Consider the following 17704-nt stretch of genomic DNA (forward strand, 5'->3'; position numbering starts at 1 on the left):
CATTTCATCGGAATTTCTAAAATCATTGGGAAAAGGGGCAGCGAAACGACTGTTCACGCTAGTGTGTAGAATCTATGAGACTGATGTCGTCCTAACAGACTTTTATGAAAACAATATTCACACAATTCTGAAGTCAATAAGAGCTGCTAAGTACGAGAACTGTCGCAATGTTAGCTAACGGCTCATGTCTCCAAGTTGCTGACAAGAATATTATACAGATGATTGAACAAAATTGACAATATGTTAGACGACGACTGGTTTGGCTTTATGGACGATAAAAGCAATAGCGGCTGTCCTGATGTTGCACTTGGTATTAGAAGCAAACTAAAAAAAAAAATCAGTACACGTTCATAGTTTTGTCGACCTGGAAAAAACGTTCGACAATGTTACATGGTGCAAGAAGTTCGAAATTCTGAGAAAGATAGGAGTGAGCTAGATTGAAAGACTAATAACATACAGTATGTACAAGAGCCAAGGGGGAACTATAGGACTGGAAAAACAAGAACCAAGTGTTCGGATTAAAAAGAGTGTAAGAAAGGGAAGCAGTCTTTCACCCCTAGTATTCAGTCTGCACGTAGAACAAGCAATGAGGAAATGAAAGGCAGGTTCAAAACTAGAATTGATATTCAGGATAAAGGATATCAATGATAAGATACGCTGATGACATTTCAATCCTCAGTGAAAGTGAAGAACAACTATAGAAACTGTTGAACAGAATTAACAAGCTAATAAGTATAAAACATCTATTGAGAGTATACCGTAGAAAGACACTCACCTTGAAAGCTGATTATGACGAAGTAGAAAAAGTAAAGGAATTCTGCTACCTTGGAAGCAAATTAACTCATGACGGATGATGTGAGTGGGACGTATAAAGCAGGCTAGCACATGTAAAAAGAGCATTCATGGTTAACAGAAGTCCGTTAATATAAAACATAACGCTTAAATAGAGAAAGATATTACGGAGAATGTACATCTGGAGCCCAGCATTGTATGGTGTAATGCAAGCAGTATAATGTGATTTCGAAGTGGAGCTCCGGAGTTTTTCCATTGAGAGGAGATTGAGCTGATTAAAAATTCCTTTACCAATTTTCAAATTTTATAGCTCCAAAATTCCAACTCCGAAAGGACTTTATGCCCCGGATCACGACCCCACTACGTCACGTGGAGGAGGCCGGAAACCAGACGCCGGCACTCGTCGCCGCTAGCGCAAGGCGTCGTCGATGGCGGTATTGTTAGAGCGCCTGCTGCAGAAGCAACCGGAAACAGGTATTAGCTCATTCTGTAACAATACCTAAGAAAGTAATATTCAAGGTTTCAGCCACAATCTGCCTCTATCTGCGAAGCAAGCTGGCTAATTGTGCCTTTACAAAAGGCGGTCAGTAAAACAAGAAAATGATCATGCTTATAAATTCCCTAAATTACATAAACTTCACAGAATTCTTGTAAGGCTCGTTACTGAGTGGCCTTAAAAATTATTACTCTCAATAAACGTATTTCGTTATAATAATGAAACAACACACGTCGACTTCACTATTACGTATCGCCTCATGAAGACATAATATTTAAAGCCAATAATCCTGTGTTAGGCTGTGAACTCCCGCATGACACTTAACTGAATTTAGTAGATGAACACTAGGCACCAGCCTTATCTATGAATGGCACCACAGTTCACAGAGTTGGGATGCACACCACTCGGATAGAAAGTTTAGCTACATACGAACATGTACCTCGACAGAAGCCAACAGCTATAATTTTTAGGATGGATAGGCTAGTGGCCACTCATTCAACTGTACCGAAGATACTTATAGCCTTCTGCGCCTTCACAAAAGCTATCTTTCCCTTGGTCTTCCTGTATCTCTCTTTCCTCTTCGTCTACAGTCTAACACATGTCGTGCTGTTCATCCTGCCCCCCTTTTTAAACATGCCTTTTTAATTATCTTATTCTTTCATTCACGCAAAATATATTTAATTTTTCCTTATTTCATAGTACCTTATTTGATCTCGCTGAATATTTCTGTGACTTCTCTTGTTGTTGTTGTTGTGGTCTTCAGTCCTGAGACTGGTTTGATGCAGCTCTCCACGCTATTCTATCCTGTGCAAGCTTCTTCATCTCCCAGTACGTACTGCAGCCTACATCCCTCTGAATCTGCTTAGTGTATTCACCTCTTGGTCTCCCTCTACGATTTTTACCCTCCACGCTGGCCTCCAATACTAAATTGGTGATCCCTTGATGCCTCAGAATATGTCCTACCAACCGATTCCTTCTTCTAGTCAAGTTGTGCCACAAACTCCTCTTCTCCCCAGTCCTATTCAGTACCTCCTCATTAGTTATGTGGTCTACCTTAAAAATTTCGTTTCATTTGAATGCATCCTCCTTTGCTCTTTCCCATTTACTAATCAGATCTCACTTCCATATGTGAGCGTAGGTGTTGGCATTGCTTTGCAGAATTTTGAGATTTGTCTTTCTTCGTTTCATTGGCTAATGTTCTCTATATAGCTGCACATGTCGTTTGAAACATGTTTATTTTATTGTGGATGTCATTGTCATATTCGCAACTTATATCATAACTTTAATAACCGAAAGTGAGATACCTGTTCAACTGATTTTCCATGTAGCATTATGTTATAATGTACTGGGTATTTTCCTTTAAGAGATATAAACTTGGTTTTATTTTCTGGTATTTTCAGGTTGTATGGTTTGCTAATTCTAAGCAATGTAGAACAGGTTTTGTAATATTATCTGGTCATTGGTAAAATATAGTCACAACATGATCATCCTTTTCTAAAGTAATTTTGTTCCTCCAGTAAGACGGTATCAACTACTCTTTTGAGCCTGTTATTAATTACTAGTGCATGTAAATTATAGCTTTGGTTTCAATTTCAGGGTTTTTTTCGAAAAATTTACATTTAGTACGATACACGAATGTATCAACTACTGTCTCAGAAAGAGAATTACCTATAGTCAATCCAATGTTTTGGCAATGTGCTTATCATTTAAAGAAAAATAGTTAAAGTCTAATGCAGTCTCAAGTGACACTATAAAATCTACTAATTTTTCGAAATTCATCATTTTATGTTTCAACAAATTATTAATATATTGCGTCTTGAATCGGCATTTTAGTACAGTATAAAGGTTTTTAATGTCTGAAGTTGAGTATCTTGCATCATTAGGAATGCTAATATTAAAGAGTGTATGAGTTAGTTCATAACTAATTTTAACACTGAATGTTTGTTCATATGAGTATACAATCTTTAAAATATTATTCAGGGTCTTAATTAGTTTTCAAGATGGACACTTAATGCTGTTCACAATAAGTCATATTGGAATTCTCATTTGTGGTATTTTGGTGAACTTGCTGCCTCATAGTAGGATCTTCAGCTATCTCCCAAGTACAACTTCCATTGAAAAATCGTAAGGATTTATTAATGTAATCGTCCTTTCTGGTGTATTACCTTTGTCTACTTGAATTACCATAGCACCACTATTTGTTGGTTTATTAGTTATGCTTTTAGGGTATGAATATTCTTATTAGGTGTTGCTTACTTTTCTCCATTTCAATAAATTCCCCAGTTCGTAGGTCACTCTTGAACTGTTCTAATTTTTTCGTAATTGTACACATGCTATTTGTGAATTTTATCTCTCATTGATTTACTCCACTGATAATATGTGGAATGGTCAGTGGAACTTTCCCTCCACAACCCCTAGCATCCATTCACTAGTGAGGAGTAGCTAAATGGTACCTTTTGGTACGTACAGTAGCTCTATGTACCAACTGCATTTGTCGTCATGAATGTATACATAAATCTATTTTTCATAACTATGTCACTTGTATGTTAGTTCGTAAGGTGGACAGCTGTATCATGTCTGTGCATTCTGCTACTTTCGGAGATACTGGTCTGAAGATCATCACTTTTGATTGAAACAGGTAACCACAGTTAATAAATAAATATCTGTTGCGGTCTAGACTGAAAGTTTTGTTATAAAACAGAAATCGCTCAAACGAAAGGTAGCTACTGGTATGACGGAAGCAGTATATACGTGTAATTGTGTAGAAAATAGGGAGATATGGTATCACCACCTCCACCTCTTCCAGATGTGAAAAACACATCTGTCGCCTCCAGGACACCGTGGACTGTAGCCAACATTGTGGCATTACATCCCGAATGGATAAGGATGAAGGTAAACGATAATAAACTGCAAAAATAGGCGAAAATTGTAATACTGGCTTTCTCTAGCTTTTAATCACAAAGTAATTATTTTTGCTTATATTGGTAGATACATCCACAGATATTTGCATCAGCTCTGGCTTGCATCCTCAAAGTCAATATTAACATGGATATCCGTTAATGCATCCATGGATGTCGGCATCCGTCCAGATCTATAGGAATAGTTGAAGCTAATACGGTTCTCTTGGTGACTCCATTCATATGATCGAAAGACCCTCCGCAAAACGGATACATGGAAGAGCACAGCTTCTAAATCTGTGACGAGAAAATATGCGATTAGCGAGACCACGTGAAAGCTGACCATATCATCTTCTTTAAGATGCAGACGCTTGATTTCCTTATTCTGTTTATGAGACTCACTGCCCCAACAAGCAGAGTCCCTGAGTTGCACACCTTTGGCAGGCCATAAAACGATGGTCCCGGTGCCTCAGAGACTTGATGTTTGATACCACTCTCTCGCAGTGAAAATTGCTTGAATAGCTACGACCTCCTCCTCACTGCTATTAAAGTTCTTCCACTCGGCAATTTTCGGTAGATGGATCCTCTTCTAGTATCTTTCAATGCTCTCACAGAGTATCAAGCAAAAACAAATGATGAAGTTTGATTTTCATGAGTTCTACCACCGACTTCAATACACAAACAAATTCTTAGGCCGACACCACGAAACACTATTCCTAAACCGAAAGATGTAAAGATCAATTCGTCGCTTGATCTTATTTTTTCTTTGTAGACTTCGTAAAGCACAGTCATACCCAATAATGTAAAGATAAGTTCGGGAAACGATGGTAGCCACGAAATTCGACAATTTCTGGCGATCCGTCTTCCATGCAGTGTTAGGTTCAGATGGTGTGTCCCCTGACGACCAGAATGTTCTGGAAGAACATACCCATCCTTGTATCGAAATGAACTTCTTATAATTCTTGAAGCCCGTTTCCAGGAGTGTCTAGATAACGAATGCGATAAATCGATGCTGTAATAGAGCAGGGCGATCAACTGACTGTCCGTCATACAAAACCACACAATTACAGAGAAACGTCGCTAAAATATGTATTTTCAAAAAAGGATGTAAGTTTTCGTCGGATAAAGAAACCCACAACTTTTGAAGCACAGACACGCCAGACAAAAACTTTGTAAACAGCTGTACAGGGTGTCGCATTAATCTTGACCACCCTAAATAACTGTTTGTCCAGATGCAAATTACAAAATATTTCAAGCAAATGTTCTTTAGCCGTCAGGGAGACATCAATCAGCATGATTGCCTTCGTTGTAGCTTTGTTTTTTACGAAGATATGAACAGCAGTTTGAATTTTTTAAACGGCAGCCTGTATTTTTTATTCGGTAATTCATTTCCTCTCCTAAAGTTATATTCAAAAATGTGTCACAGTGTACCATTCACTTAAACACAACGTTATTAATTATATAACATAACACTGACGTTGACGCTCTCAGCGCGTAGTGCAGGTACTCGGGGTAATGGAACACATCCACGTGCTGACGTTGACAGTGGACAAATGTAAACATAAGTAGAATGCTCACCCGTCATTGCGTCAACGATCGTCAGTTGAAGAGATGTGAGTAGAATGTACACCAAAGAAGAGAAGCTAGAAATACTACTCATCTTTGGGGTATGTAAGTTAGCAGAACAGTAATTGCAATACCGTTTTCTTACGTACGGGTACATTTAGTACAGTAGTTTAGTCCTTTTAAATACTGTTGTGTAGAGTAGGCATACAGGAAAGGCTGTCATCCTACGAACTGCATCGATATAACGTTTCTTTTATAGTTGTTCTTGAAGGTAGGTGAAATGCTATGCAGGCAGCGGAAGTGTACAGAGGGCGATATCCTGACAATAACCCACATTCCCGACGGATGTTTTCTCGTCTTGTTGCGACGCTACAGGAAACGGGAAGTTTCAACCAATGACAATGAAATCGTCGTAGCACTCGCACAGGCGAAGCTGCCGACGTTATTGTTCTCGCTTCCGTTGCTATGAATCCACATGTGAGTACACGACAGCTTGAACATGACACTGGCATTCCTAAAACCAGTGTTCAAAAATGACTCTCAGCGCTATGGGACTTAACGTCTGAGGGCATCAGTCCCCTAGGACTTAGAACTACTTAAACCTAACTAACCTAAGGACATCACACACATCCATGCCCGAGGCAGGATTCGGACCTGCGACCGTAGCGGTCGCGCGGTTCCATACTGTAGCGCCTAGAACCGCTCGGCCACCCCGGCCGGCTAAAACCAGTGTACATCGAGTTCTTACACGTCACCGGTTCCATCCTTACCATGTACACCTACATCAAGAATTGCATGGGAATGATTTCCAGAATCTTGTACAGTTGTGTCAGTGGGCACAACAGCAAATCCTGGCCAACCCGAACTTCTTCTCCAATGTTCTATTTACCAATGAATGTTCCTTCTCAAACAAAGGACAGGTAAATACAAGGAATACGCAATATGGTCCAGCGACAACCCATGATGGCTTAGACATGTGGGACATCAGCGTCAATGGAGGGTTAACGTCTGGTGTGGAGTGCTTGGTACTACAATTATTGGCCCTTATTTCATCAATGGTAGTCTAATCGGCACAGCGTATGCCAACTTACTCAGACTAATTCTTCCTCCTCTTCTGGATGAAGTGCCGCTAAGAATCAGAATGCTTGTGTGGTATCAACACGATGGATGTCCAGCACATAATGCCTTGTTTGCACATAGTGTTCTGTACCGAAGGTATCTTGCCACATGGATTGGTCGAGGAGGAACAGTTACTGGGCCTGCTAGGTCTCCTGATTTAAATCCTCTGGACTTTTTTCTTTGGTGATCCATTAAAGACGTTGTCTATCGTGATATTCCAACAACTCCAGAGGACATGCAGGAACGTGTCGTGCTTGCTTTTAATTCTCTTCAGCAGGCAACACTGGAAGTAGTAAGTAATTACTTCATTCAACGGGTGCACCAGTGTATCGGTGTCCAGGGTCACCACATTAAGCATCTTTGAATGTTCTACTCCTGGGCAATGGTACAGGAGAATCAAATTAAATTTTGTGTTCATGTTTTTACACGGTTTTCATTTGTTTTCTGACAACTCCAGAAAGTGAGCAAGTTTGTGATTCCAGGGTCAAAGTCAGTGTTGTATTATGTAATTAATAACGTTGTGTTTCAGTGAATTGTAGATTGTGATACATTTTTGAATAGGACTTTAGGAGAGGAAAAGAAATGCGGCATAAAAAATATAGAGGGCTATTTAAAAAAGTCGTTCCACTTTCACATCTCCGTAAAAAGCAAAGCTACAATGAAGGCACTCATGCTGATTGATGTCTCCCTGACGGCTAAAGAACATTTGCTTGAAACATTTTGTAATTTGGATCTGGACGGACGTTTATTTAGGGCGGTCAAGATAAATGGGACACCCTGTATACAAGAAACAAAAATTGGAAAAATATGCAAAATTTTATTCGAATTAGACTATACTACCACCTCCTAAAATACACTTTAACAGGTAAGAACAAAAAAACGACGCACCACGGAGGAATTATCCAAATGGGACGGGTATTGGTACATATACATGTGTAAACAAATAAATTACTACAATCTAAGAAAAATTGATTTATTCAAGAGGAAGAGCTTCACAAACTGAGCAAGTCAATAAAGCGTTGATCCACCTCTGGCTCTTCTGCAAACCTTTATTCATCTTGGCACTCGTTCATAGAGTTGCTGGATGTCCACCTCGACGATAACGTGCCAGTTTCTATCCAATTCTCGCGTCAGGTTGTGTAGATGTCGAGCTGGTTTGAGGACCCTGTCCATAATGCTCCAGATGTTCACATTTGAGGAAAGATCCGGTGATCTTGCTGGTAAAGGTAGAGTTTGGCGAGCACGTAGACAAGCAGCTGAAACTATCGCCATGTGTGGTCGGGCTTTATCTTGCTGAAAGGTAAGCCCTGGGTAGCTTCTCATGAAGGGCAACAAAACGAGGGGTGGAATATCGTCGACGTACCGGTGTGCTGCAAAGCTGCCGCGGATTTTCCTGTCCAAAGGGGTCCTGATATGAAAGTAAATGGCACACCAGACCATCTGTCCTGGTTGTTGGGCCATAAGGAAGGCAACAGTCAGGTTGGCATCCCACAGCTGTTCAGAGCATCCCCGGACACATCCTCGCTGGTCATCGGGAATCTCATAGACTGAGGAGAATCGTCTTCAGTGAAGAACGAACTGAGCCCCGATGACCAGCGAAGACGTGTCTAGAGATGTTGCAGACAGTGGTGGGATACCAACCAGACTATCACCCTCCATACACCCAAATAATCATGAGTGTTGGGCCATTTCTTTTCGTAGCAGGATCATTTGGTTGACATCCGAAGCATCCTTACAACGCAGTGGTACGTCGACGGTATTCCACGTATTTTGTTGGCCTTCATGGCAAGCTACACTGGACCATCAGCAAGATAATTCCCGCCCGTACACAGCGAAGTTTCTATTTCTTGGCTTTGTGCGTGCCAAACCCTACTTGACCAGCAAGCCCCCAGGATTTCTCCCCAATTGAGAAAGTTTGGAGCATTCCGGACAAGGGCTTCCAACCATCTTGGGATTTTGACGCTCTGCCACGCCAACTGGACATACAACAAGTCTATCAATCAATGCCAAACCGAATAACTGCTTACGCAGGGGCCAGAGGTGCACCAACGCGTTATGGACTTGCTCAGTTTGTCAAGCCATTTTTCTCGAATAAATCATCCAACTGCTCTAAAATTGCAATCATTTGTTTATTTTACAACTTTTTTGGCATGGACTCGGAATTTTAATTCATTTAAAGGAATAAAATGTTTGTCTGGTGCACTAAAACAAAAACGATTTATTCTGGTTCTTTAATAAAGTTTTACATATGCTCACCTTGTAATAAGTAGAATATCTATTCGATATTAGAGCTTGGTGCAAATCCGTTCTGACTTTTCAACTCCAACTGTTCAAATAGCTGCCTCTGTTGTTAGCTTCAAATCAGCATCATGATGTTTTTCACCTGGTTTTATTTAATGCAACTATTTAAATCTGTACGGGAACAGCTGAAGATGCTCTCAGAGTACCCAGTAACTTTTTATGCCCTACGATCAGACTTCTGTGTTGTATGCTGGAAAACGATTCAGATTCTCTCCGTATCTTCGTTACTTTTCCATGGCCCACCGACAAGGTGCTCCAGATCCACACTACCTGTTTCTGTATGAAATTCCTATGTCATTTCATCGGTAGCAAGAGGGTGTTTCTTCGCTGTATCATTGTCTCAAATGTCTTTGAACTTGAATGTGTACGTGATACGTAGTACTTACTGGAAGTGGTAAGGAGGACCCACCAATGTAATTTTATTTTCAAACAACCTGTTTATTTAACAACATATAAACTGTGTTTTACAGATAATCGACGGATTTAAAGATAAAATTTTCTTCAACAAAATGAACAAATTTGCAAAATTTGTTTGACCTTAAACCTTAAGTTGAATAAGCTTCTAATCTTTGCAAAAGAAATCTGAAGTGCTGTATTGAAAAACAGCAAACAATATGACAATGATAACAAGACGACCGGATTGCAGCCCGCCCGTTATCGGGTGAAACAGCGGTGTTTACTACCGCGCTGGACACAGTCTGTCTTATTAAGTGTCCTAAAACAAACGAAAACTATATAAGCAGCATTGATGACAAGAGTGATTCAATTACTCAAAACAGATGACTTAACTTTTAATTTGAAAGCTGTATGTCGAAAGATTCGGGGCTAAGATGCGCACCTATGCTTCAAGGTTAAACAGATTATCAAACAACATGACAATGATATGGCTTACTTCAAAGCAAACAACCTTTAATTTCAATCAGTAGTCAAGGTGCGACTGGATCCCAAACCGTCCCTTCTGAAAAAATTATTTTGACTAAAGCCCTGGTGAATTGGCTGTTAAAATTTTCAAAGGTAAACTGATTATCAGTTATTAAGATCGCTCTGAAGGAACGTCTTAAAAATTTCTTGTGAACACTTATTGCAAAAGACTTCACTCGGCGGAACCACAAGCTCCAGCTAGAATACACCAATAGCGACCCGTCTTTCAAACACAGAAACGAACAGCTTGGTACAACAGCTTGTTCAGATCATAACCAACGCCTGAGAAAGACAATTATAATCAAAGAATTGAACCGGTTAACAGCTAAATCTAACCGCAGGGTCCCTGTTTTGTTCAATGGCAGCCTGTGCCTTAGTACAATTGTTCCTGCTGTATTTACGACCAATAGCTGATTAATTAGAACATTAATGATCGGGTACAAACCAGAATGGAAAGGCAATACGAAAGCGGGACAAATTTCCAAACGACAACTCGTGTCTTAGGACAATACTAATGCCTATATTTACGACCAAAGAGCCGACCGAGTAAAACACTAAGGGTCGGGTACAAACCAGAAAATAAACCAGAAAATAATCAGGAAGGCAGGTAGACAATGAAACATATCACCATGAGGATTAAAGAATGCTTCTCCCCTTTATCAGCAAGCAGGTACATGGATGCATGGTGCGTTGCAGCGGTTACTGACAAGGGAACCTCCCCATCACACCCCCCTCAGATTTAGTTATAAGTCGGCACAGTGGATAGGCCTTGAAAAACTGAACACAGATCAATCGAGAAAACAGGAAGAAGTTGTGTGGAACTATGAAAAAATAATCTAAACATACAAACTGAGTAGTCCATGCGCGAGATATGCAACATCAAGGATAACCTGAGCTAAGGAGCGCCGTGGTCCCGTGGATACCGTGACCAGCTGCGAAATGAGATGTCTTTGGTTCACGTCTTCCCTCGAGCGAAAAGTTTACTTTCTTTACTTTCGCCAAGTTCCGTTCGTTCATTGACGTCTCTGTTTACTGTAATAAGTTTAGTGTCTGTGTTTTGCGACCGCACCGCAAACTTACAGTTCGGAAAATATTCATTGACCTTGTTATTGAAGTCGCGAGCTATATTTTCTGGATTCATATTGCCCACGGAATATATCTCACGTGTTTAATGCACTCTCGTCCAAAGTAGCGAACAGTCAACTGCCAGCCAGGTAGCCTCGTTAGCAGGAATACTCTCTCTTCCGTGCGCTGTAGTCGACTGACGTCGTGTGTTTCGATGTTTGTTTAGGTGTAGCGTCCCCATACTATGGCGCAGTTACCTAGCATCGGACGGACGGACGGACGGTCGGACGGACAGATAATAATTGTCTGAAAATAAAAACTCAAACTTTTCACTCGAGGGAAGACTTGAACCAAGAAACTCTCGCTCAGCAGCTGCTCACGCTAACCACGGGACCACGGCGCTCTTGAGCTCACATTATGCTTTATGTTGCCTATGTTGCGCATGGGCTACTCAATTTGTATATTTTGTTTATTTTTCTCATAGGTCCAAACAACTTCTTCCTCTTTTCTCGATTGATCTGTGTTCAATTTTTCAAGGCCTATCCATTGTCCCAACTTATTACTAAATCTGAGGGGGGTGCGATGGGGAGGTTCCCTTGTGAGTGATGCCGATGAAAGTCAGGTAGAAGAGGGCAGCCAGGACACGGGCGGTCGTCCGACACGAATGTTGCCAACCAACCGACGGGACGTCGGCCTGCTGCTTGTAGTCGACGCTGAGCCCGGTGAAGTACAACCGGTATTTTCGCTCTGCGCAGGGGCTCCTTACGCAGCTCGTGGTTTCGGCCGCTCGGACCTCGTGACCACCCCTTGTCGCGACGCCACCGCCAACCCCCAAACTTCGTGCCTCCCTCTCGGTTTTTTTTCCTTTATTGTTATTTTTATCACCTTTAAAGGCGGGCTGTCAGCAGCATATTACGCTGCTCTTCAGCCGCGGGTGGTACAATAAATATGATATGTAGGTGGCACAGACAATACAATAAAAACGGCGGGCAAAAACTGTAGACACTAAAAACAATAAACATGGAGCCGTTCACGCCGGACGAGAAAAAACACTAACACCAGTTGACACGGCGCACAAAACACGGACGACTGCGACGGCACAGGTGAACAGTGGTGGCGTGATGGCGAAAGAACACTAAACACAAAACGAAGGCACACATGCAAGACACTGATGGCGATGATCTCCGGCGCGCGAATGTTCACTGATCGTGTACGAGTCCAGGGACCTGCCAAGAGAGGAGGAGGGGGGGGGGGGGGAGAGGCAGAGGGGAGAGCAGAGATGCCACAGGCAGGGGATATAGGGGGAAGGGAGGAAGGGGGAGGGGAAGCCCGGGGGAAGAGGGTGGAGGAAGGGGGATGAGGGAAAAGGAGAGAGAAGGGAGGGAGGCTGCCCAAAGGAAAAGACACAGGGAGTGGGAGGGTAGGATCAAAGTTGATAGGAGGGGTGGATGGAGGGGAGGAGGACATCATCAGGGAGGGGGAGCTGGCGGAAGCCACCTTGGGAGAGGGTAAGGAGGGTGGAGAGATGGAGACTGGGTGGGACATGGAAATACAGCCGTGGCAGTGGGCGGGGGTGGGAGAGGATGGGTGAGACAAGCAGGTGAGGAGGATCAAGTTTACGGGAGGTGTACAGGATCCGTATCCTTTCAAGGAAAAGGAGGAGGTGGGGGAACAGAATGAGGTCGTACAGGATCTGCGTGGGGGAGGGGAGACGGATGCAATAGGCGAGGCGGAGCGCATGGCGTTCAAGGATCTTAAGGGATTTGTAAAAGGTAGGGGGGGCAGAGATCCAAGCCGGATGGGCATAACAAAGGATAGGGCGGATGAGGGATTTATAGGTGTGGAGTATGGTGGAGGGGTCCAGACCCCATGTAAGGCCGGATAGGAGCTTGAGAGACGGAGTCGGGAGTGTGCCTTGGCTTGGATTGTCTGGAGATGGGGGGTCCAGGAGAGGCGACGGTCGAGGGTGACGCCAAGCTACTTAAGGGGGGGGGGGGGGGTGAGGGCGATAGGACGGCCATAGATGGTTAGATAGAAATCGAGGAGGCGGAAGGAAGGGGTGGTTTTGCCTAGAATGATCGCCCGGGTTTTGGAGGGATTGACCTTGAGCAACCACTGGCTGCACCAAGTGGTGAACCAGTCAAGATGGGATTGGAGAAGGTGTTGGGAGCGCTGCAGGGTGGGGGCAAGGGCAAGGAAGGCGGTGTCATCGGCAAACTGGAGGTGGATGGGGGGTGACGGCGGCGGCATGTCCGTCGTATACAAAAGGTATAGAAGGGGGGAGAGGACGGAGCCTTGGGGCACACCGGCGGAGGGAAAAAAGGTGTATGAATCCGTGTTATGGATGGTGACGTAGGAATGACGGTGGGAGAGATAGGAGCCGATCAGATGGACGTAGTTAATGGGAAGGGCGAAGGTTTGGAGTTTGAAGAGGAGACCGGAATGCCATACGTTGTCATAAGCACGTTCGAGGTCCAGGGAGAGGAAGATTGCAGAGCGACGGGAGTTAAGCTGTTCGGAAAGGAGATGAGTGAGGTGAAGGAGAATGTCATCGGAAGAGAAGGACGGCCGAAAGCCACACTGGGTAACGGGAAGGAGGCGGTGCTGGCGGAGATGCTGCTGGATGCGTCGGGTGAGGATAGATTCCAGGACCTTGCTGAAGGCCGAGGTAGGGCTGATGGGACGGTAGGAGGAGACGGCGGACGGCGGTTTACCAGGTTTAAGGAACATCAGGATACGGGAGGTTTTCCACAGGTCGGACCGGTGGACAGGACTACATTGTAGAGCTTGGCCAGGGTGGATAGGAAAGAGACAGGAGCTTCATGAAGGTGATGGTAGGTGACTCTCTCTCGGGCCAGCGGACCCCTATATATCGGCAAGCAAAGACGTAAGGATATAACCCACAGATACCAACTCTTCCTCATAGATATTGGCAATGGGGCCGCAAGAGGGATAGTCGATGCTACATCTGAGCCAGTGGCGTCAGACAGATCAGGCTACCAACTCAATGGCGCAACAGCTAATTTCGTTTCAATAAACCAAGCCACGCACTGTGGCTTCTCCCATGCTGACTCCGTTTTTAGATTCATTTACGTTGTGCCTACCACCTTCACTTGTATTGTCCTTTTCACCTGGAAACGCTACAGATTTATTCATTACCCCTTACATGAAAGGAACATTTTTAGGTGGCGCATCAGACAAACTTTTACCTTAATTTCAAGTCGAGTTGCATGAAATTAAATATGTGAAGTACAAGAATTTTTTTTTAGCTATAATTGTTCGCGAAATTAAATTATTAGAGTAAAACTACATGCGGTGAAGCTTAGCGGAGATGTGTTGTGCAATGCTTCTAGCAATCCAGACTATCACGTCACGTTGCACTTCCCAGTTCAGAGAAAATAGTGCAAATGGGAAGATGCCAAGAAGCTAGAGTGTCCCGTCAGATGTGTAGTTCTGCTGAAAGCTTTTGCCTGATTTCACGCAGCACACACAACGTTACTATCAAGCGTTTCCTTCTTCGTGACTGTTCTCGGCCGCATGCTGCAGGTGGAAAAAAGATGCTCCGCCTTTTGGGTCAATGGGAATGTTTGATAATCCACCTCATTACCCGGACTGGGTTCTTTCTAAGTTTCTTCTCTTCACTCACAAGAACAGATGACTATGAGGAGAGTATTTTGGCACAGACAACGAGCTGCAGACAAGCGCAGGGAGTTGCTACAAATCACAGGCGGTTGCCTTTTATGACGAGGGTAATAACAAATGTCTAAGACGGCCCGGCGACTATGTAGAGAAGTATCTCGGAACTAAACGTTGCAAATAATACATTTTTAGTTTTGACTGTGGCTTCCATTTAGAGAACTTGATTCAAATGGCCCTAAGCACTATGGGACCTAACCTCTGAGGTCATTAGTCCCCTATAATTAGAACTACTTAAACCTAACTAACCTAAGGACATCAGACACATCCATACCCGAGGCAGGATTCGAACCAGCGACCGTAGCACCTGCGTGGTTCCGGACTGAAGCGCCTAGAGCCGCTCGGCCAGAGCGGCCAGCATTTCGAGAAGTAACAGAGGTTGAAAAAATAGCCCTCTTGAGACACCCTGCATATTTATTTGTGTGTGTGTATGTGCGTGTGTGTGTGTGTGTGTGTGTGTGTGTGTGTGTGTGTGTGTCTGAGTGACTGTGTGTGTTTGTGTTTGTGTTGCACTGCTGCCGTTTGACGAGATTAGTTGGTCGTTATGTGCTTAAGAACAGTTGCGATTCATTTGTAGCTGAGTGGTTGCATGTCCGTTTTCAGTCTTCTCATCAGTGCCTTCTTCTCGCCGATTTCTTCTGTGCATTTAACAAAGGTTGCGCGGCTTGTGAAGCATTTTCGAAAGTCTTCTGTGCAGTGGAGAAATATTAAAGCGCTTTCAAAATTAGCCGCAGGAAGCGGCGTAGATTTCACGAAATTATCGCGGCGGCTCGGTTTTTCACTTAGTCAGAGCAAAAGCTTCCGTGCTGTGGAATTCGCGACAGAACCCTTCAGCGCTAATTACGGAATTGTTCATACGACTGTCGGTAAGTGAGGTTATTGCGGCTCAGCGGCCGAGACTAAACACCGGAAGGGCCGGCAACACCTAATTACGGGAGGCAGGGAGGAGCGGCGCAGGGCTGGCCGTTTAATAACGGAGCAGCAGCGACGGCGGCGGCGGCAGCGGCAGCAGGTAGCGGAATGTGCGGCGTGAATTAATTACGCGCGCTGCCAGCTGCCGCCTCGTTCATCCCGGCCATCAGTCTCGGCGCGGCTCTTCAAACATTCAGCCCCCGCAGCCGAGACCTGGCGGGCCCTTCTGCACGAGGCGCCTCTGCGCGGATAAGCGCTCTCCACACAGCGGGTCTGTCTAGACCAGCGCAGCGCCGCGGCCAACTCATCCGGCTGGCAAATCTCAACCTGCTGCAGAGCGTAATAGTTCCCCCGCTTTAATATAATTTTGTGTAAAACTGACACGGTGAGACCGTGGATGTGTGAAAATACAGCCCACTGTTGATAACACTATCTGTTGGGAACGAAAGAAACCCATTACCGTTCCTAACTCAGGGATTCATTTACTGGCGACTGTTTCAATTTATATTGCCGAAAAAAAAACTGGAACACCGTCAAGAACTGGGTTCTGGTACACCTGTATATGACACACTGACGGAAAAAAATGGAAACACCGAGAAGCAGCTGTGTGACATACAGGAAAGTCGGTAGGCCTGTTTGTTCATCTGAAAGACGTCTATTCAAATATCTCAAATTTAGCGCTAGTCACATAAGACTCGTACCGGAAATGGAAATGGGCGTTTGCCGTCATTGGCCGGGAGGCCCCTTACGGGGCAAAAAATCGTTCAAATGGCTCTGAGCACTATGGGACTTAACTTCTGACGTCATCAGTCCCCTAGAACTTAGAACTACTTAAACCTAACTAACCTAAGGACATCACACACATCCATGTCCGAGGCAGGATTCGAACCTGCGACCGTAGTGGTCGTGCGGTTCCAGACTGTTGCGCCTAGAACCGCTCGGCCACCCCGGCCGGCCCTTACGGGGCAGGCCCAGCTGCCTTGGTGCAGGTCTTATTACATTCGACGCCACATTGGGCGACCTGCGCGCCGGATGGGGATGAAATGATGATGAAGACAACACCCAGTCCCTGAACGGAGAAAACCCCCGATCCAGCCGGAAATCGAACCCAGGCCCCATAGGACCGCAGTCCGTCATGCTGACCATTCAGCAGCTATCGGAGCGGACAAAACTTGTACCAGTAATTCCACTATGAGAATGCAAATCTGGTTTGCTTTAAATACACGCTATAATGGTCGTGAACACTAGTCACCTTTTAAACTGGGCATGGTGAACTGAGTTTAGTCAACAGTGGCTTGAAGGCGACAAAGACGCTATTATCAACATCTCAATGAGTTTGACCGATGTCATGTCATTGGGCTACGAAAAGCTGGATGTTGCTTCTGCGACACTGACGAAAGAATTGGCAGGAATGTAGCCACTGTACTTGTCTGCTGGCTGCAGTGGTTATCAGAATGTACGGTCGGAAGAAGACCGGGTTCCGGGTGGCCACGTGGCACTACCGAGAGAGAAGCCGGCATAAGGCTTTGGCACATCGCTCTGCATCTCCAGTAGCAATTTGAGCAGTAATCGACACCAAGTCACACAGAGAACTGTTACAGACAGGTCCGAACCAAATTCCCAGTAGCGTACATTCCACTGACTCGGAACCATCGCCTTTGCGGTTTCAATAGAGTCAAGCGAGAGTTTGTTGGAGAGCAAGATGGAGGTCTGTTGCGTTTTCGGGTGAAAGCTGGCTCTGTATCGGTGCTAATGATGGCCGTATGTTGGTTAGGAGCAGACAACTTCAGGGACTGCAGCCAACCTGTCTGACTACTAGACACGTCACACCTATACCTGGAGTCATGGTCGGGGGTGCGACATGGTTTGACAGCAGAAGCACAACGGTGTTTATTCCGAGCAGTCTGACAACAAATTTGTACATCAGTCTGGTGATCCG

Source organism: Schistocerca serialis, chromosome 5 (genome assembly GCF_023864345.2).
Source record: "Schistocerca serialis cubense isolate TAMUIC-IGC-003099 chromosome 5, iqSchSeri2.2, whole genome shotgun sequence".
Taxonomy (NCBI): domain Eukaryota; kingdom Metazoa; phylum Arthropoda; class Insecta; order Orthoptera; family Acrididae; genus Schistocerca; species Schistocerca serialis.